The sequence below is a fragment of the Phyllobates terribilis genome, unplaced genomic scaffold (genome assembly GCF_046119375.1).
Source record: "Phyllobates terribilis strain yellow unplaced genomic scaffold, ASM4611937v1 Scaffold_13__5_contigs__length_258822181, whole genome shotgun sequence".
NCBI lineage: Eukaryota > Metazoa > Chordata > Amphibia > Anura > Dendrobatidae > Phyllobates > Phyllobates terribilis.
The window spans coordinates 126394015-126416877 of record NW_027362773.1 but is presented as its reverse complement, the minus strand read 5'-3'; the positions used below and the strand labels follow the sequence as shown (position 1 = coordinate 126416877).

General features: G+C 47.6%; 1 protein-coding gene across 13 annotated transcripts in view; it reads right to left on the bottom strand.

Annotated features, from left to right (window-relative positions):
* LOC141174029 (synaptotagmin-2-like) overlaps positions 1-22863 on the bottom strand; it is a 204461-nt gene that overhangs the window by 105842 nt on the left and 75756 nt on the right. For all 13 annotated transcript variants that reach the window (XM_073658614.1, XM_073658621.1, XM_073658618.1 and 10 more), the window contains one exon: positions 8154-8245. The gene's annotated coding sequence lies outside the window, so the exon portion shown is untranslated. The remainder of the gene's footprint in view (positions 1-8153; positions 8246-22863) is intronic.

The following is a 22863-nucleotide window of genomic DNA, read 5'->3' as shown; positions in this document are numbered from 1 at the left end:
CACGGGGCAGCAGGTACGGGAAGAGGCAGGAGACGGCTGGCTGGTAGATGTCTTGGAACCTTGTTGCGGGCACAGGATGAACAGGCCGTGATGAAGTCTACCACATCCTGGCGCAGGGTAGGCCACCAGTAATGCCGGGTAATGAGCAGGAAGGTCTTCTTCTGGCCAGCATGGCCGGCTAGTTTGGATGAATGAACCCAGTGAAGGACCTTCTTACGATCTGGAACCGCTACAAACGTCTTACCGGGTGGGAGACGAGACAGGTCCAAGGGGGCCACATTCATCACTTTGGAGGGATCGATGATATGCATAGGCTCCTCCTCTTGATCGGAAGACAGGAAGGATCGGGACAAGGCATCGGCTTTAACGTTCTTGTCCGCTGGGCGGTAATGTAGGGTAAAGTTGAAGCAGACGAAGAACAAAGACCACCGGGCCAGACGCGCATTGAGTCTTTGGGCATTCTGTAGATATCCCAGGTTTTTGTGGTCAGTATAGATGACCACTGGGTGCAGAGATCCCTCGAGCAGGTAACGCCACTCCTTCAGCGCCAATTTGATGGCTAGCAGTTCTCGGTCTCCTATGGAGTAGTTGCGCTCAGACGAGGAGAAGAGCTTGGAGAAGAAGCCACAGGTTACCATTCTCCCGGACGGAGATTTCTGGGTGAGCACCGCTCCGGCTCCAGAAGAGGAAGCATCAACCTCCAGAAAGAACTGTTTGTTGCTATCCGGACGGTGCAACACTGGGGCAGAAGAGAAGGCTTGTTTTAAGGAGAGGATGGCCTCCTCCGCTTTGGACAGCCATTCCTTAGGATTTGCTCCCTTTCGGGTGAGCGCAGAGATGGGAGCAGTCCGGGAACAAAAATGTGGGCTGAAGAGACGGCAATAGTTGGCGAAGCCCAGGAATCGCTGAATCGCCTTCAACCCCTCTGGACGGGGCCACTTTAAGACGGCAGAGATCTTCTCGGGGTCCATCTGTAGACCAGTCTTAGAGATAATGTAGCCCAAGAACGGAAGAGAGGTCTGCTCGATGAGGCATTTCTCAAATTTTGCATATAGTTGATTTTTCCTGAGCCTAAGCAGGACCTGATGAACATCCCTCCGGTGTGTGGGAAGATCCGGAGAGAAGACCAAGATGTCGTCCAGGTACACCACCACGCAAGAAGATAAGAGGTCACGGAAGATGTCGTTAACTAATTCTTGGAAGACGGCTGGAGCATTACAGAGACCGAAGGGCATCACACGGTATTCATAGTGGCCATCCAGGGTATTGAATGCCTTCTTCCACTCCTCTCCTTGGCGGATCTGGACCAAGTTATACGCCCCACAAAGATTGAGCTTGGAGAAGATCTTCACGCCTTTAAGGCGGTCGAACAGCTCTGAGATGAGCGGCAGGGGGTATTTGTTTTTGACAGTAATATGGTTGAGTCCTCTATAATCGATACAGGGGCGTAGTGAACCGTCTTTCTTTTTTACAAAGAAGAATCCGGCTCCAGCCGGTGTGGTAGATTTCTGGATGAATTCCCTAGCCAGATTTTCTTCAATGTACTCTGACATGGCCCGGGTCTCGGCCAACGACAACGGGTAAATACGCCCACGGGGTGGAGTGGCACCGGGTACCAGGTCGATAGGGCAATCATATGGCCTATGAGGTGGCAGTTTCTCTGCTTCCTTTTTGTCAAAGACATCTGCATAGGACCAGTAAGGTGCCGGTAGACCAGGTAAATTAGCCGGAGTAAACGGAGGTCGAACCGGGCGAACCGGGACCAGGCAGGTCTAATGGCAATCCTGCCCCCAACGGAGCACCTCACCGGATTGCTAATTCAGAACGGGTTCATGTCTCTGTAGCCAGGGTAGACAAAGCAAAAGGGAGTGAGAGAGTCTGGAAAGCACATGGAAGGAGATCCTCTCTGAGTGCAGCATTCCCACCTGCAGGGTTACGGGGTCTGTGACGAGCAAGATGGTCACCGGAAGGAGTCTTCCATCCACGGAAGCGACTGCCAATGGTTCAGCCAGAGGTTTGGTAGGAATCTTATACTTCTCTACAAGGGACTGGGATATGAGATTCCCAGCGGCTCCGTAATCCAGATGTGCGGTTTCAAAGAAGCGGTTCTCTCCAAAGGAAATAGAGACAGATAAAGTCAAGAACAGAGAGGATTTATTTTTGCCTAGGACGACCTCTCCGAGCGGTCCTAGACACTGGAGTTTCCTGGCTTCACCGGGCAGGAACGGATCAGGTGCTCCTTACTACCACAGTAGAAACAGCTTCCCTCGGCTCGGCATGTTTCTTGGCGAGATTTGACCATCTTGGTCTGGTCGATCTGCATAGGTTCAGACGAGCGTGCCCGGGGAGTTGCAGGTTGGGAAGGTAACAAGCAGAAGCCTCCAGGTAGGCAGGCGGGCAGGGCCCATAGACAGACTGGCGGACTGGACTGTAGACAGACTGTCGGGCTGGAGAGTAGACAAGCTGGCTGACAGGGCTGGTAGTCAGGCTGGCAGACTGGACTGGTAGTCAGGCTGGCGGACTGGACTTCTAGTCAGGCTGGCAGACTGGACTAGTAGTCAGGCTGGCGGACTGGACTTGTAGTCAGGCTGGCGGACTGGACTTGTAGTTAGGCTGGTGGGCAGGACTTGTAGTCAAGCTGGCGGGCTGGACTGGTAGTCAGGCTAGCAGCGGGACCTGAGGACTGAAGCAGAGTTTAACACACAAAGCTACAACCTTGCATGGGCACCTCCATTTTGGAGGAGGTGCCTTTTATATGAGAGGTCCTCCGGGAATTGGCCGGGGATTTCTTAGAACGGTACGCGCGGCCCCTTTAAGAGGGAGGGAGCGCGCGCGCACCCTAAGCACAGTGCCCGGGAAGCTGCGCAGCCAGCAGCAGCAGAAGCAGGAGCGCCGGAGGATGCCGGGCGGGGAGCGCGGCGTTAAGAGGGTCGGCGTCTCTGCCTGTCAGGGGGCAGAGACGCCGATACTACAACCTCCACGTCTCTTCCAAGGGGCATTGAAGTGCCTCCAAATTTTTGGCAACGCTTGCATTCACTGCATAGGCAAACACAATGGGAGACCTACTTCCAAATAATGGGAACATTGTTTTCAGGAGGCCCTCCTCTAAGTCTCTTCAAAGGGGTATTGGGGTGCATCCAAATATTCAAAGTGGTATTGGGGTGCGTCCAAATTTTGGGCAGCCCTGGCACTCACTGCATAAGCAATAACAGTATAGGAGACCCACTCTTTAGTAATGGGAACAATAAAACATAGCCGACTGATGGCTCTCTAAGAATAGTGAGGGCCGACTGCTGGTCCTTTAAGAATAGTAAAGGCCGCCTGATGGCTTTGTGACTTTCAAAGTCCCTCCTTCATGAATGAAACACGATGTGTCTGATGATCTCTCACACACTACATGGCCAGATAAGGTTGTAAAATGTTAAAATGACATTTCCTGGTGAATGCATTTGTCACGGTTGAAAGCAATGCAACAGTGAAAATACGCATCAAAAACGCTACATGTGAACACAGCCCAAGGTGTGGAGGAGCATTTTTGTTTTTGGTTATTTATTTTGCTTTATATACAAGTCATTACCCTGGAAAGGATGTTCCTTAACCTATTTCCCAGGAAAATCCATTTTGGTTTAGTTTTGGTATGTTTTATTGTGAGTCCGTAAAAGTGGCGCAATACCTCTGACAATGTCGTTGACAGAAGTGACCTGGGAGTCAGAGATGCTTCCAGGGGTCTTGCCCATGCTGTTCCCATGTCATTTGAGCACTGTTCCCATCAATTTGGGCAATTTTTAGGCCCTCTGCAGACCGCCGGGGGGAGCCGCCGGAAAAATGCTCGAGTTTCCCATAGACTTACATTGGGCTCGTTGCTCGGGTCGAGCACCTGAGTATTCCAATGTGCTCGACTTGAGCATCGACCTCCTGAGCATTTTAGTGCTCGCTCATCATCAGAAACCAACCATTGAAATAGGGTCGGAGGCAAGTTACAGAGCACCAGAATCGGGTCAGTTTCTGAATAAATGAGACTGCTATTTTCATCAAAAGCACTTACAGTGGTGGCCAAAAGTATTGGCACCCCTGCAATTCTGTCAAATAATACTCAGTTTCTTCCTGAAAATGATTGCAATCACAAATTCTTTGGTATTATTATCTTCATTTAATTTCTCTTCAATGAAAAAACACAAAAAGAATTGTCCTAAAGCCAAATTGGATACAATTCCACACCAAACCTAAAAAAGGGGGTGGACAAAAGTATTGGCACTGTTTGAAAAATCATGTGATGCTTCTCTAATTCGTGTAATTAACAGCACCTGTAACTTACCTGTGGCACCTAACAGGTGTTGGCAATAACTAAATCACACTTGCAGCCAGTTAACATGGATTAAAGTTGACTCAACCTCTGTCCTTTGTACTTGTGTGTACCACATTGAGCATGGAGAAAAGAAAGAAGACCAAAGAACTGTCTGAGGACTTGAGAAAACAAATTGTGAGGAAGCATGAGCAATCTCAAGGCTACAAGTCCATCTCCAAAGACCTGAATGTTCCTGCATCTTCCATGCGCAGTGTCATCAAGAAGTTTAAAGCCCATGGCACTGTGGCTAACCTCCCTAGATGTGGACGGAAAGAAAAATTGACGAGAGATTTCAATGCAAGATTGTGCGGATGGTGGATAAAGAACCTTGACTAACATCCAAACAAGTTCAAGCTGCCCTGCAGTCCGAGGGTACAACAGTGTCAACCCGTACTATCCGTCGGCGTCTGACTGAAAAGGGACTGTATGGTAGGATACCCAGGAAGACCCCACTTCTTACCCCGAGACATAAAAAAGCCAGGCTGGAGTTTGCCTAAAACGTTTTGGAAGAATGTTCTCTGGTCAGATGAGACAAAAGTAGAGCTTTTTGGCAAAAAGCATCAACATAGAGTGTACAGGAAAAAAAAGAGGCATTCAAAGAAAAGAACACGGTCCCTATAGTCAAACATGGCGGAGGTTCCCTGATGTTTTGGGCTTGCTTTGCTGCCTCTGGCACTGGACTGCTTGACCGTGTGCATGGCTTTATGAAGTCTGAACACTACCAACAAATTTTGCAGCATAATGTAGGGCCCAGTGTGAGAAAGCTGAGTCTCCCTCAGAGGTCATGGGACAATGACCCAAAACACACTTCCAAAAGCAGTATAAAATGGTTTGAGAGAAAGCACTGGAGACTTCCAAGGTGGCCAGCAATGAGTCCAGACCTGAATCCCATAGAACACCTGTGGAGAGATCTCAAAATGGCAGTTTGGAGAAGGCACCCTTCAAATATCAGGGACCTGGAGCAGTTTGCCAAAGAAGAATGGTCTACAATTCCAGCAGAGCATTGGTAGAAACTCATTGATGGTTACCGGAAGCGGTTGTTTGCAGTTATTTTGGCTAAAGGTTGTGCAACCAAGTATTAGGCTGAGGGTGCCAATACTTTTATCTGGCCCATTTTTGGAGTTTTGTGTGAAATGATCAATGATTTGATTTTTGCTTCATTCTCTTTTGTGTTTTTTCCTTGCAAGCAAATTAAATGAAGATAATACCAAAGAATTTGTGATTGCAATCATTTTCAGGAAGAAACTGAGTATTATCTGACAGAATTGCAGGGGTGCCAATACTTTTGGCCACCACTGTATAGGGGATAAGAGCAGCAAAACCATACTCTGGTTTGAGTCAAATGACAGATATACTTTATATTCCAATCTCTGATCAAAATACTTGTACTGCATAATATACTTGCCCAAAACAAGGATTTACTGATCAGTCATGCGAGCAGAGCAAGTATGTTTGCTGTTAAACAGAGGAATTAAACAAAGTGTTTGTTTTAAAGAGGTTGTACATAAAGTCTAAGCCTTGTAAGGGCAGCTTAGTGCATGAAGTATGAGAATCCAGTATTATGTCTCAGACAAGTACAAGGAAAGATCTGCCTATTAACAGGAAACCGATATTCCATGTCTGGTTTGTGAAAGACAATATGGAAGATTTGTTGAGTAAATAACATTTAATACCGAAAAGCTAATGAGCCTAATGGATCATTGAGATTCATTTGAAACCATCAGACCTTTAACCCTGAGAAAGGCCTCATTCACACGTCCGATTTTCTTACGTACAAGAAAAACGGATCGATTATTTTGATCAGAGTTTTTCACGAACATGGAGAAAAAAAAAAAAGTTTTTCCACCTTCTCCCATGTGACAGTCCGTGAAAATCAGATGAATGGCATCTGAGTGCGGTCCAACTTCTATTGCTGATTTTAATCCGACCAAAATCGGACATGCGCTTTTCCGTGGATGACTTGGTCGGCAAAAACAACACGAACATATGAAGGGCCCCATAGGCTATTACAGATACGAGTGCTATTCGTGAAAATTACAGATAGCACTCGGACGAGAAAATCGGACGTCTGAATGAGGCCAAAGCGTGTGGAGGGGCAAACAACATGTTTTACCTAGGGACAACAGTTAGAGTTAGGATATGTTCACACGGCGCTTTTTTTTTCACATGAAAAACTGAAGTGTTGGCAGGAAAAACACTTTGTACATTAAGTGCGTTTTTAGTTGCATTTTTAAGGCTACTTTCTCCCGATGAGTTTTCGGTGAGTTTTTTACGCTGCGTATTTTTGAAAAAATGCAAGTAACTTATTTTACTTATTGGGGGGAAGAAAATCTGCAACAACAAAAATTCACCAAAAGCTCATTAATCATAGGAACGTAGTCTAAGGAGTTCTGAATGGGTGAAAAACTCCGCCATAATTGACAGGTGTTTATATAAGCGCGGGAAATATATAAGCAGCTTGTGCATGAGATTTCAGAAATCTCATTTATTATTTCTGGTACTGCATAAAATATGCAGCAAAAATGCTGCTATTGTACCATGTGTGAACATTCCCTTACAGTCCTCAAGTATTCCAAGTTGCCTGGTCATGGTCACACATCTAAAAAGCATGTACAGTCTTGATTTATTTCATTCACTCCCCTCTTGTTATTTTTACTGAATATCTAACTTTAGGATTTCATCCTTGAGCATGAATTAAAGGGAACGTGTTGACTGATTCATTATGGCAGAACAACAGTTTTTGTTTAAATTGCATATACAAAATAGTAGGCAGAGGGGTTTTTTTACATAGATTTTGAAGCAGATGCTGCTTCAAAATCCACACAAAAAACTACTTCAATTACTCTTTGAATGAGGTTCCTATTGATTTGAAGACTGCACATTTTTTTTTTCATTTTTTTTTTTTAGCCTGTAAAAATAAGCATTTTGTCAATTATTGTAAAATGGTAAAATGGCCACGGAATTGGCAACTGAATAAATTAGAGTATGTTCACGCAGATTTTTTTCTATATGGATTTTGTAGTGAATTCAGCTCAAATGCTCTTTGGATGAGTTTCTTATTGATTTGAGTGGGAAAAACACATTGCCGATCATTGCACTTTTTTTCCAAATTCTGATGAGGAAAAATCCAAACCAAACTTTAAAATAAAAAGTAAAAAAAAACAAAAGCCTGGGAAAAAAAGACATGTCAGAATTGAAAACACTAAGAGAAGGGTTACGATTAAGACTGTTCCAAGTTGAACCGCGTCAATACTAGAACACTGTCCTGTTTGTGACCTAATTTTAATTAAAGTGTAATAAAGCTGCCAAGATTTTATCGGAGCCGCTGGGGTTTTTTTTGTCGTTATATAAGAAAAGGGTATACTTAGAGAATTTTTTTTTAGAAAAAATCTGACTTATTTTTCCAGAGAAATCGACATCAGAAATCCAAGCTCTTTTATGATGATTTTTCAGCTCTGTTGCAGTTTTTGTAGCTGATTTTTTTCTACTTTTTTTGCAACTTTCAGACTTTACTGTAAAATTTGGTGCAAATTCCTTAAAGAAATGACACTGCACTTTTTTTATACTGTGTGTTTTTTCAAAACTGTATCAGAAAAAAACTCACTGTTTGAACAGCAAAGTGTTTAAATCGATAGAAGATTATTCTGAGAGCATTTGTAACTGTTTTTGATGAAGATTTTAGAGAAAAATCTGCTTTAAAACCACTGTAAAGAAATCTGTGAAAACATACTCTTGGTTTCCAAAAACAAGATAAACTAAAACAGATGTACGACATAATTCAAGACTAGTTATAAGGAATAATACAGACCCAATTTTTGAAGGTGAAACATTTTGATCTTTTGCCAAAGTGAAGGTTAGCTACTTTCTCTCTCATGCTGTTCGGAATGTGATTTCTGGTACCTGTAAATAAAATAAATATATTTTCTTCGGCAACCAAACAATAAAAAAGTAGGTATTTGAGTTTCCAAATTTCCCTTTTTCCCAGCCAGGTCTCATTCATGTAGCCGGCAAATATCCAAACTTAAATTAAAGGGGTATTGTAATCTTCAGAAATGTTATACTCATTTTCAATGCAGTAAGAAGTCTTACTTACTAATGTATAATATGTAGCAGAGATGCCTCTACAAGCCAGTCTGAGGCCACGTTCACACGTTCAGTGTTTGGACAGTATTTCACATCAGTATTTGTAAGCCAAAATCAGGAGTGGGTGATAAATACAGAAATGGTGACATGTTTATATTATAATTTTTCTCTGATTGTTCCACTCCTGGTTTGGCTTACAAATACTGATGTAAAATACTGACCAAATACTGAACGTGGCCTTAAATGCAGACACCTTTACCTTACAGTACAGGAGGTCACAAATCAGATGCATACTATCTATATCTTTTCTCCCTCCTTGTCTCAACATAGATTGTGTTTCTCATGCTGGGCAGCAGATAGTTTAATTACATTACTATCTTACACACTTTAAAAGAAAAGTCATGAAGGAAACTATAAACAAAGTCAGTGGGACTGATTTACTCCAGTATTCTTAATTAAATAGTGCTATGTTTATTATTTAAAACACTTTTTTACATTATCTGACAAGGGGTATATAACTTAAGAAGATGCATCAAATTACATCAAATCTTTGGTGCAAAAAAATGGCGTTATAAAGTTACACAAAAAGAATTTAAACATGTGCCGTTCTGATTAATTTTCCACGGATAGTTTAATTCAAAGTCATCTAATTTTAATGCCATTTTAATAAATCTGCCCCAATGTCTATGAGAGAGAAGAGAACTAATGGCAATGGTAACACCACCCACAGCAAGAAGCGTTAGCAGCATCAAACAAAAGGAGCTATTCAGAAAAGGCTGGAGCAACAGCCTAAGAGCATGTGGGCGGACGCCGGCATGACGGGGGTGCGGCATAGGTGGGGACAGGTATGGAGAAGGTCGGGGCTAAAGGGGAACTTATAGGACCTCCGGAGGAGTGGCTTGGTCTTTTCTTCTCAGCCTCCGGACAGAACAAAGCCAGTGCTGGTCCCAGGGCAGAGACATGGAATGGAGGCACCACCAACGTTGGCAGGGCAGATCATGACGGAGGAGCAGAAGCAGGGAGGTCACCGGCCAGCAGCGCTAAAGCGCTCAACTCCCCATCCCTAACCCCTTTCACCCTACTAACCCCACGTACCACCCCCTTTCGGCCCCAATAGCACCCTTCTTCCCTCTGCCCACCTCCTACCACTCTAATGCACCCCACCACCTCCATATTTATTTAACGCTGCCTCATGTGCCCCCTAGCAACCTTCTGCCACAAGTACCCGCGCATGTCCTCGCAGCAGCGGGAACCCCCCTACCCCTTACCCACTCTCCATCACCTAGACCTCCACAGGAACAGAGCATAGGGGTGACCATGGGTACTCCACTCCCCACCCTTGGACTCAACATGGGGAGTTGTCGCTGCGTTGGAAGTGACGCGCCCTCTGGGCCGTGGGGTACTCGGTGCCGGGCCGGTCGTTGCTAGGGGTGATGTCACAGTGGCGGTGACCCGGTCCGTGACCCAGGGCAGTCAATCAAAAGGGGGAATATTTACAGGGGAATTATAGTTTTTATATACAGTTCATGACGCCACCTGTGGTATGCGGCTATAGGGAGCCGCCGCTGCGGAGCAGGTCCTCTGGAGCTGGTGTGAATGAGGCAGAGTTGGTTTAGCTCTCCACAGGTAGAGCTTAGCTCCAGGGCAGTGTAGATGTTGCTGCTATGGTGTAGTGCAGAGGATGGCACAGATAATGATCACAGAGACAGTAAGGTGCAGTCCTCAGGGTTTACTCATGGTTTCTTAGACTTCCAGTTACCAGAACTAGAGTAACTTCCCACGGCGTCCTGTGCTTACTCAGGGAGGGGTTCAGCAAACTCCCAGGTCTCTCCGGAGTACGTAACGGAACCCCCTTCTGTGTATTCCCTCTGGTCGTCTCCCTGCGCCTCACACCCAGTGTCTCAGGTCAGTGGCCGCGGACCTTGCCGGACGACGTCTTCTTTGTCCCCTGGGTCCTCTATGGCCACCTTTCTGGTGATTAGATGTGGCTTGTGGCTGCAGTACCTGAAGTACTGCAGACTCTGGTTTCCTAGTTGAGGCTTAAAGAACTCTGCTAGTTTAGGGACCGGTCCCCTCTGTGCGACCTGACCCCTCCACTTCCTGGCAGATTCGGGCGTACGGGTGGCCTCCAGCACTACCCGTACCCCTGGGGTCCCTTCCACGTTCCTCGAGCCTCTCTCCTGCTCCTCTCTCTCTCTCTTCAGTCTTGGGCCTCTCTGGCTAGGACCTCCTCCTGAGCAGAGCTCCTACAGAGCTCCTGCTCCCTTTACTTCTCCTCTCAGACTGATCAGTCCTTTCAAGATGGCTTCTCTATATCACTTCTTTCAATGCTCCCCTGATTTACTTCCTCCACCCACACCCACTACATGGTTCCCCCTACTTTGGTTCCCCCCACTCCAGCCAGGGACAGGGCTCAGCAGGAAGAGACGCATCTTGCCCCTCCTGCTGGTCTGGAGTAGTGTAGTGTTGGAATCAGGTGTTAGGGTCACGTACAGTACTCCTTCCTTACCTGAGAGTGAGATACCACACCTCTGGGTGAGATGCAGTACCTATGTGGCGACTGAACCCTCAGGGGCGCCACAGAAGCACCTGGAAGGACAACGCCACGGGAGCAGAAGGGACGACAGGATGTGGGTTCTACGGCTGGTGTGGCAGGACGGCCAACGAGGCCCGGTGAGTTTGATTATCCTATGCACCCGTCACATCACACATTAATGCATCAAAGAACTATTCAGGAAACGGAAGCGGGAGATTCAGGTCAAGGAGGAAGGGGAGTAAGTAACACTGGGGGGACACAATACACAGCATGCTGACGGCCCTAAGAGACTGGGCAGCTTCCCTAGAGGCACATAATCTTCCACAAGCTCCAGCTTCTGCTTGGTTCCAGTTAGATGAGGTAGGAAGGACCAAAGGCGACCAACGGCCACTATCAGCATTAAGTGCGGCGCCTGCTTCAGAGAAATCAACGAAGGAGAAAGGGGCCTCAATTCACTTAGATGATAGGGCAAGGGGTGAGGTTTTTGTCTACTATGAGGGTTCCCTGGGGGCACATTTAAAGAAGGAGGTGAAGGAGCAAATTTGGAGGGATGAATATGTAGAAATATTTTCTTTGTTGCCGTTAAAAAAGTTTAACATAGAAACGAATATAGTAAAAAGGAGGATGAAAAGAAACGGAGGTGGCAGTTAATTCCACAGACCTTCGCTAATTGGACACAGGCTTTCCATATCCTAGGTAGTGTTACAGGAGAGAGGTCACCTGAGAACTGTTCAGCCCTATTTGGCTACTTAGACGCCATTGGGGAAGCTTTCTGAGAGTACGGGGACAAACTTGGCTTAGATATGATGAGCAATTTAGACAGAGAAAGGCAGTTCACCCGACAATACATTGGGACCAGAAAGATATTGGGCTGTGGTTGAAGGTAATGGAACCAGCAAGGTTTGGGAACTCCTTTCAAGGGGGGGCCGGGTCATCCGGCCATTACGTTAGTAGAGGTAGACAAGGCATTCAAGCAGGTGGACATAAGCCAGGACTATGCTGGCAATTCAATGACAGTCAGTGCAAATTCACTGATTGTAAATACAAGCATGCCTCCTCTTTTTGTAACAGCTCTTTGCACAGAGCAGATAAATGCTTCAAGAAAGCAAGAGCGGGGGAAGCTCTAACAATCCGCAAAGGTCAGACACCAGTGAAACTGGGAAAAATGCTTCCCTTCCTAAATAGATTTCCTGAAAGGGAAACAGCCGAGCTGCTGGTGGCAGGCTTTGTTGTAGGTTTCACAATCCCATCCGTTGTAGTCGGGATCCCCATCACCAACAAAAACCTGAGATCAGCACATCAATACCCGGGGGTAGTTGCAAAGAAGTTAAATAAAGAAGTGTCATCGGGTAGAATGACAGGACCATTCAGTGAGCCACCATTAAAAAACATGATAGTGTCCCCACTCGGAGTTGTCCCTAAAAAAAAGCCAATAAATTTAGATTAATACATCACTTATCCTATCCAAGGGGTAGCCCGGTTAACGACGGCATTGCCGCAGAGCTAAGCACGGTAGTCTACACCTCCTTTGATGAAGCAATCAGGTGGGTGAAAAAATTGAGAAAGGGAACCTGATGGCAAAAACATATTGAAGGGGCATTCAGGTTACTGTCGGTACACCCGGACAGTCTGCTTGATTGTTTCTGGGAAGGGCATATTACATAGATCGCTGTTTGCCCATGGGCTGTTCCATTTCATGCTCTTTATTCGAGGTGTTTAGCGGCTTCTTAGAATGGGTCATTAGGGACGTGTCTGGGGGAGCACCATATATCCACTATCTTAACGATTTTTTGCGCTTTGGCCCCAAAGACTCACCGCAATGCGGAGCCACATTGCGCAACATACAGTGGGTAGCAGACCTATTCGGGGTCCCCTTAGCACCAGAGAAGATGGAAGGCCCTGCGGCACAAAATTCCTTCCTGGGGATAGTCATTGACTCACAGAAGTGGGAATTGAGGTTGCCAGAGGAAAAGGTGGGGGCACTGAGGGCCGAGGTGGCTACGGCCAGGTGACGCAAAAAAATGACATTACGAGAGACCCAATCATTATTAGGCAAGTTGAACTTCGCTTGCAGAGTTATACCCATGGGGTGCATCTTCTCTAGGAGACTAGCAAAAACGACAGCTGGAGTGAAGGCCCCGCAACATTACATCAGGTTGTCGGAAGAACACAGGGAGGACCTGAGGGTGTGGGCGACATTCCTACAATAATACAACGGTCGTTCACTGATAATGGAAGAGGTAACGGATAATGTTAAACTAGAACTGTTGAAGAATGATGAAAGGTGTCAGTAAATCCGCGCTCCTCCGTTAAATTAGATTATACAGGATCCAGTCCTTTTGTGATAAATTTATTCCTTTGACAAGCTAAAAACAGGCGCGTTTCGTGGACGTTCCGTCCACTTCTTCAAGTGTATAGCTTAAGAGAAGTTAGCAGCAGAGAACATATGCAAGAAAACTGGTGCCAAAGTGCCAGCAGACATTTTTTTTTTTTTTTTAAACCAAAACTTTACTTTACATATTCTTTAAAACAGTGTGTCTGATAGTGTAACATCTTAGCAAGTAAGAAGGGATATTGAGCCTTTTTGGTGTTTAAAGAGAGGAACTTTGCTGTGACCAATATTCTAGGTGTTTTTTAGAGAAAGGTCTCTGTGATCTCATTTAAACCTCGTGGTTTCAGTGTATCCAATTTGTATATCCAGTAGATCTCTTTTCTGTTGAGAGTTTGAATTCTGTTAGGGGTGATATCCGAAATATGCTCCATAGGCATGATTTTCAAGCTGCTGAAATCCTTGTTATGTTGAAGGGCCATATGCCGAGATAGCCCATGTTTGAGGAAACCCGTGACCACATTGTGTCTATGAGAGTTTATCCTTTTGTGAAAAGGTTGTGTGGTCCTACGTATATATTGTTCTACTGGATATACAAATTGGATAGACTGAAACCACGAGGTTTAAATGAGATCACAGAGACCTTTCTCTAAAAAACACCTAGAACATTGGCCACAGCAAAGTTCCTCTCTTTAAAAACCAAAAAGGCTCAATATCTCCTCTTACTTGCTAAGATGTTGCAGTATAGCGCCCTGTCAACACTTGTTACATTAACAATATTACAGTGGCTCAACATTCCCTTTCATCTCCTGGGGTGTCACATCACAGCGCCTCCTGTCACCATGGGTCCCACTTCCAATTCCTCTTTAGCTAGCTTCCTTCCAGCACTCTCAAAAAGATTTCCGTCAATTCCATTCAATAAGTGATCTCCCACACCTAGCCATAATGCTCCGGTGTGGTCATAGGCTTTATTCCCACTCAGGACCGCAACAGGCCAGTGTGATCCGCAATCATCAAAAACATAGAAGAGAGCAGCCCATGTCAGCTCAATTCTTCATTTGCCAGTCTATCACCCCCTAATGGAGCAAAACTATTTCAGACTGTACTGCAACACGCGTTGCACAAGAGGAGATTCCGTCTTATATCCAACTGACTTACGGGATCATTGAGTACCCATTTTCATTATCCCTACTATCCTGTATAATCTAATTTAACGGAGGAGCGCAGATTTACTGACACCTTTCATCATTCTTCTACATTGCTAACCACCAAGGTTTGGTGTCTCCAGCAGCCCTCTCTCACGCTTAATACATGAGTTGTGCATGTCACAACCCCGCAAGGTAAGCATATTCACATTTAATAATTTTGTTTGCCTGGGTGACAGCACTATTGCGCCCCCGTTCTCATTTCTTTGTAGAAACTCTCGCATTCCCAATGGTCTCAATTTTCGCAATGATCTAATGTACATTTTTTGATACTTTTTTCTAATGGTGTACTTAATTTGCCAGCATACCATGCACATAAGTTTAATTTATGCATATTACTGAGCTATTATCCTCAGAAGGATTTTCATTCATTAATGAAATTCCTGTTCTTTGTTGTCTCCACCCTATTTTCTTTTTTGTTTTCAGTCCATATGTATATATATGTCTTTTAACTATAGCAATGTAACCTATGATTAAGAACCCCTGTTTGGTTCGAAACGCGTAAGGTCTGCCTTACATATGGTGCTTTTTTAATGGAACTAATAAAATGGACGTTTTAACTTTACATCTCTTGTGATGGACACGGAGAAAGTGCTGGAGTTTTTCTAATCTACTTCTTACTAACGCTGCTAAGGTTGGCTTTTTCCTGGGCCTTCTTCGGGGTATTAAGGGTCAGCGAGCTTGTAGCCCCATCAAAAAATAGGGTTGGAGGAGTGTTGACGAGGGATGTATTTGCGACAGAAGAAAGTGTCGAATTCTGGCTAAGGCATTCAAAAATGGACCAGCTGGGATCAGGGAAAAAAGTAAAGTTAGGACCAGTTCGGGGGTCTAAGATGTGCTCCTTGAAAATGTTCGAGTGTTTCAAAAGGCTGGGGATCAGTTCCAATGGCCCTCTGTTACGTCACAAAGATGGGACATGTCTGTCAAGATACCGATTGTAACGGGTCTGGGAGGCGGAACCTCTGGGCTACAATACAAGGGGGCGGTCCTTGTAAGGGAGCGGGTGGCGACCAGGCAGGCAGTCACAGGAGGTGACCTGGACAGTCTCTGAGTGAACGGGACAGTCTCTGAGTGAACGGGACAGTCTCTGAGTGAACGGGCTGGAGGTCGCGGCAAGTGACCGGGGCAGTCTCTAGGTATAGGGTTGGTACGACCTGTGGCGGCTGAAGATAGACGAGAGCTCCCAGGTGAGCAGGCGAGAGTCTCTGGATGAACGGGTGGTCACAGCATGTGACGGCGGAGCCTCCAGGAAGACCAGCGGACAGGCGACAGATGAGCGCTCCCAGGTGAGCGGGCAGAAGTCTCTGGACAGGCGGGTGGTCACAGCACGTGACGGCAGAGCCTCCGGGTAGGCAAACAGACAGGTAGCAGATGAGCGCTCCCAGGTGAGCGGGCAGGAGTCACTGGACAGGCAGATGGTCACAGCACGTGACGGCGGAGCCTCCAGGTAGGCTAGCAGGCAGATAGCAGATGTGCGCTCCCAGGTGAGCGGGCAAGCTGGTCCATAGACAGACTGACAGGAGTTGGTAGGCAGACCGTCGGACCTCAGGCAGGCAGGCAGGTAGCTGATGTGCGCTCCCAGGTGAGCGGGCAAGAGTCTCTGGAATAGCTGGTGGTCACAGCACGTGACAGCGAAGCCTCCGGGCAGGCAAGCAGGCAGGTAGCGGAGAAGCGCTCCCAGGTGAGCGGGCAGGCTGGTCCTTAGACAGACTGACAGGAGTAGTAAGGCAGACCGTCGGACCTCAGACTAGCAGACAGGTAGCAAGTAATCAGGCAGGAATCTGACAGGTAACTGGCAGGTAACTGGCAACGGGACCTGAGGGCTGAAGCACAGGTGAGACACAGGTGCAAACAACATTGCTCGGGCACCTCCATTTTGGAGGAGGTGCCTTATATATGATGAAGTCCTCCGGCCATTGGCCGGGGACTCCTTAGGACGACGCGCGCGGCCCCTTTAAGAGGAGGGGAGCGCGCGCGCGCCCTAAGCACAGGGGCCGGGAAGGAGCGCGCGCTGAGAGCAGAGCGGGAGGAGGACGCCGGGAAGGAGCGCGCGCTGACAGCAGAGCGGGAGAGGGACGCCGGGCACGGGGCAGAGCGGTGAGGGGAGCAGCGTCCCTGCCTAGCAGAGGGCAGGGACGCCGGCACTACAGTACCCCCCCCTTTAGGCCCCCCCTTTTTTAGGCCAGACAGAAATTTAGCTAGGATGAGAGGGGCATGGATGTTCTCCCGGGGCTCCCACGTTCTCTCCTCAGGACCAAACCCCTTCCAATCTACCAGAAAAAAGGTCTTTCCTCTTACCCTTTTGGTGGCAAGAATGTTCTCTACCTCAAACTCGTCCTCAGCGGAAACCGGAGCAGGAGGCGTACCTGTAGACTTGGAAAAAGAGTTAAGTACCACAGGTTTGAGGAGAGATACATGGAAGGAGTTAGGGATCCGTAAGTTGGCCGGGAGTTTCAATTTATAGGCCACCGGGTTGATCTGACTGGTGACCTCCAGAGGTCCGATGAACCGAGGCCCTAACTTGTAAGAAGGTATCTTGAGTCGAACATATTTAGATGAGAGCCAGACCTTATCTCCTGGACGAAATTGAGGAGGATCCAGGCGTTTTTTGTCAGCGTGTCTTTTCATCCGTTCGGACGACTGAAGGAGTGCGGATCGGGTACTCTCCCAAATGGAGGAAAATTTGCTAACGAGAGATTCCGCAGCCGGGTTGTCCACCGAGGTGGAGACAGGAAAAGGAATCCGAGGATGCTGACCAAAGACTACAAAAAACGGGGATTTGGAGGAGGATTCGCTCTCGTGATTATTGTAAGAGAACTCGGCCCATGGTAGGAGATCCACCCAGTCAGAATGGTGGTGTCACGCTGTCTCTGTATACTGGAGGTAGGGGGCCTAAGCTGACCCTAAGCTGGGGTCCTGACTAATCCCTCAACCTGGAGGTACTGTTAAAGGTACAGAGGTCCAGGCCGCCAGCGTAACCCCTACCTCCTGAAGATCCCTGCACCTCAGTAATCTAGTCCTGAGAAGGACCCCGATCACAACCAAAGGGAACAAGAAATAATATGCCCAAACACAGTATTTAGACGAACGAGACAGTACAAGGGAAAAACCAAAACCACCTTGCATACAAACAACTTCTCAACTACAACAGAGGGAAAACCAACGGGAAAGGAGATAAATGATAAAGCGAGGAAAGGGAAAAAACACTTCCAAATACACTTATCTCAGCAACTCCAAACACCACGATCCGCTCTGTCAGTCTGAATGAAAAGCTTTCACCGACACCTCCCAAACAGACCAGCAGGTATATGAAGGAGTCTCACTACAGAAGTATTGATAGCAGCTGGGCGAGGCTGGACCTCATCTAGCCCAGAGAGAGAGAGAGAATTAACTCCCTCACTGCCGAGAAACACAAAGCACCAACAAGTCAGCTGCGAGAAGTCAGGCTGTGTACTCGTGACGATCTTCGTGGCAACACACCCGTGACAGTACCCCCCCTTCTACGAGGGGCCTCCGGACCCTCAGGGCCAGGTTTATCCGGGTGAGTCATGTGGAAGGCCCGAACTAATCGGTCTGCGTTAATATCCGACGCAGGAACCCACATCCTCTCCTCAGGACCATACCCCTTCCAATGAACCAGGTACTGAAGGGACCGGCGATTAAAGCGTGAATCAATGACCCTCGATACCTGGAACTCCAAGTTACCATTGACAACCACTGGAGGGGGAGGTAAAGGTGACGGTACCACCGGCGCCACATACCTCTTAAGCAATGATTTGTGAAACACGTTGTGAATTTTAAACGTAGGGGGGAGGTCAAGACGGAATGCCACCGGATTAATAATAGAACTGATTCTGTACGGCCCGATGAACCTGGGACCCAGTTTCCAGGAGGGAACCTTAAGTTTAATATTCCTGGTAGACAACCATACCCGATCGTTTACACTTAGGTCCGGACCAGACACTCTCCTCCTATCAGCCATACGTTTGTATCGGTTCCCCATAGTATTCAGATTCTTCAGCACCCTTCTCCATACTGAAGCGAGTGATGAGGAAAATCGTTCCTCCTCAGGAACCCCCGAAGAGCCCCCCCCACTGAAAGTACAAAACTGGGGGTGAAAACCATATGCCCCAAAAAACGGGGACTTACCAGTGGACTCGCTCCGCCTATTATTAAGAGCAAACTCTGCCAGAGGTAAGAAAGAAGCCCAGTCCTCCTGGTTCTCTGACACAAAACACCGGAGATATGTCTCCAAGCTCTGGTTCATACGTTCCGTCTGACCATTGGTCTGAGGATGAAAAGCCGATGAGAATGACAACTGCATCCCCCGCCGTGCACAAAACGCCTTCCAGAACTTAGACACAAACTGAGACCCCCGATCAGACACCACCTCGGAGGGTACCCCGTGAAGCCTCACAATCTCCCCAATGAACACCTGCGCAAGAGTTTTAGCATTAGGGAGAGCCGGAAGAGCGATAAAATGTGCCATCTTGCTGAACCTGTCCACTACAACGAGTATGACCGTTTTACCCGAAGACGGAGGGAGGTCCGTAATAAAGTCCATAGACAGATGAGTCCAAGGACGCTCCGGGATCTTCAAAGGTAAGAGGGCCCCAGACGGACGGGTATGTGAGGTCTTAGAGCGCGCACAAACCCCACAGGACGCGACAAAAGTTACCACCTCCTTATGTAAATTAGGCCACCAAAACCGACGCGAGAGGAGATCCACAGTTGCTTTACTCCCCGGGTGTCCTGCAAAAACTGAGTTATGGTGTGCCTCGATCACCTTTTGTCGCAACTGATCTGGAACAAACAATCTCCCTGGAGGTCCAACAGGGGCGTCCCCCTGAGCCTCCAATACCTCCTCCTCCAGCTCAGAGCATACTGCCGAAACCACCACCCCCTCCTGAAGGATAGGAATCGGGTCGTCCGTATTCCCGGCCCCCGGGAAACTACGAGATAAGGCATCCGCCTTTACATTTTTTGACCCAGGACGATATGTAACGACAAAATTAAACCTGGTAAAAAACAATGACCACCTAGCTTGTCTGGGATTCAGACGTTTCGCGGACTCCAGATATAGCAGGTTCTTGTGATCGGTGATGACGGTGACCGGATGAACTGCCCCCTCCAGAAAATGGCGCCACTCCTCAAAAGCTAACTTAATGGCCAAGAGTTCCCTATTGCCGACATCGTAATTCCTCTCAGCGGACGACAATTTTTTAGAGAAAAAGGCGCACGGATGCCACTTACCAGGGGACGAACCCTGTGACAATACTGCTCCCACCCCTACCTCGGAAGCGTCTACCTCTACAATGAATGGCTGAGACGCATCAGGTTGAATGAGTATGGGCGCCGAGGCAAAACATTTTTTCAAAGAGGAGAATGCTTGACAAGCCTTGTCAGACCACCTAGAAAAATCCGTCCCCTTTTTAGTCATGTCAGTGAGAGGCTTAACCATGGACGAGAAATTACGAATGAACTTTCGGTAATAATTAGCAAACCCCAGGAAACGTTGTAGTGCCTTAAGATTCTCTGGCCGATCCCACTCAAGAACTGCCCGCACTTTCCCAGGGTCCATACGAAAACCGGACGCTGAAACCAGGAAGCCTAAAAACTGGAGTTCCTGTACGGCGAACACACACTTTTCCCACTTGGCATACAGTTTATTATCCCGCAAGATCTGTAACACCTGCCTAACGTGCTCCTGATGAGACACCAGATCCGGCGAGTAAATTAGGATATCATCCAGATATATGACAACAAACTGTCCCACCAAGCGGCGAAAAATGTCATTAACAAAGTGTTGGAACACCGCCGGGGCATTAGTCAGACCGAATGGCATGACAAGGTTCTCATAATGCCCCTCCGGAGTGTTAAACGCCGTCTTCCACTCATCCCCCTCCTTCATCCTAATCAGATTGTACGCCCCCCTGAGATCCAACTTAGAAAACCATTTGGCGCCCACGATCTGATTAAAGAGATCGGGAATAAGTGGGAGCGGATACGGATCTCGGACCGTAATCCGATTAAGTTCACGGAAATCCAGGCAAGGGCGTAGGCCTCCATCTTTCTTCTTAACAAAGAAGAACCCCGCAGCCACCGGTGAAGATGAAGGTCTAATATGCCCCTTAGCCAGACTTTCTGAGATATAATCCTTCATGGCCTGCCTCTCAGGACCAGAAAGGTTATACAACCTAGTTTTAGGTAACTTGGCCTCAGGGAGCAGTTTTACAGAACAGTCATACACGCGATGAGGAGGTAGTTCCTGACACCCTTTCTCCGAGAATACATCCTCAAAGTCCGCCAGAAATGGAGGTAAGACCCAAGGAGTAACCGCACCAATGACCGTGTTCATGCAGTTTTTATTACAGAATTTACTCCATTGGCTTATCTCCCTGGTTTGCCAATTAATAACCGGGTTATGCTTAGCTAACCAAGGAAGGCCCAACACAATAGGAGTGGGAAGACCCTCCAACACGTAGCAAGACAACAGTTCTTTATGTATTGCCCCCACTTGAAGTTTTACGTCATGCACAACTTGCAAAAAACTTCCCTGCCCGAGAGGCCTGGCATCGATCGAGAATATGGGGATGGGTTTAGCCAACTCACTCAACCGCATACCTTGAACCCGGGCAAACCGAGCATCAACCAGATTAGCCCCGGCCCCACTATCCAGAAGAACAGATATCCTCTCAGTTCTTGTACCCACCACCACCTCCGCCGGTACGAGAAACTGAGACGAACCTAGGGACGAAATACCTACTCCCAGATTGCCGTCCACCACACAACCTGGGATCAACAGTTTTCCGACGACTCTTCACTCTGCAAGGGACGGGATGGACACCCCCCAATAAAATGTCCCTTTCTGCCGCAGAAGAAACACCTTCCTGCCTTATGGCGCACCACCGGTCCCCTCCCCCGAAATGATGTCCCTCCTAATTGCATAGGCTCCTCTGGACTGACCAGGGGAACCACCATATGAGGGGACCTTGTAGGAGGTGGAGTCATCACAGGGGGTAGAGTTATCCCGCACCTCTCCCGAAGCCGTCTGTCCACGCGAATAGCGAGGGCCATAGCGGCTTCCAGAGACACGGGAGAGTCATACTGTGCCAACACATCCTGTAATTTGTCGGATAAACCATGACAAAACTGGCTCCTAAGAGCCGGGTCATTCCACTGGGTGTCCGTGGCCCACCTACGGAGCTCCGAACAGAATTCCTCCGCCGGACGATCTCCCTGCTGGATCCTACGTAACTTAGACTCAGCAAGGGAGATCCGATCTGGGTCATCATATACGAGTCCCAGGGCAGCGAAAAACCTATCCACTGACTGGAGAGCCGGGGAACCCGGGGGAAGAGAGAACGCCCAAGATTGTGGGTCCCCTTGTAGGAGCGAGATGACAATTCCCACCCTTTGTTCTTCACTCCCCGATGACCGAGGCCGCAGCCGAAAGTACAATTTACATGCCTCCCGGAAAACAAAAAACTTGTCCCGCCCCCCAGTGAACCTATCAGGGAGAGCTACTTTAGGTTCTGGTCCGGCTTGCTCCTGAGGATGCCAAACCTTGGACCTAACGTCCGCCAGCTCCATGGACAAACTCTGCAATTGCCGAGCTAGACCAGCTACTGGATCCATAGTAGCTGGAGAAAAACTAAGTGGGTCGGTGAAAATGTCACGCTGTCTCTGTATACTGGAGGTAGGGGGCCTAAGCTGACCCTAAGCTGGGGCCCTGACTAATCCCTCAACCTGGAGGTACTGTTAAAGGTACAGAGGTCCAGGCCGCCAGCGTAACCCCTACCTCCTGAAGATCCCTGCACCTCAGTAATCTAGTCCTGAGAAGGACCCCGATCACAACCAAAGGGAACAAGAAATAATATGCCCAAACACAGTATTTAGACGAACGAGACAGTACAAGGGAAAAACCAAAACCACCTTGCATACAAACAACTTCTCAACTACAACAGAGGGAAAACCAACGGGAAAGGAGATAAATGATAAAGCGAGGAAAGGGAAAAAACACTTCCAAATACACTTATCTCAGCAACTTCAAACACCACGATCCGCTCTGTCAGTCTGAATGAAAAGCTTTCACCGACACCTCCCAAACAGACCAGCAGGTATATGAAGGAGTCTCACTACAGAAGTATTGATAGCAGCTGGGCGAGGCTGGACCTCATCTAGCCCAGAGAGAGAGAGAGAATTAACTCCCTCACTGCCGAGAAACACAAAGCACCAACAAGTCAGCTGCGAGAAGTCAGGCTGTGTACTCGTGACGATCTTCGTGGCAACACACCCGTGACAGGTGGGCATTAACGAAGTGCCGGAGGTAACTGGTCAGGTTCTGATTTATCCGCTCCACTTG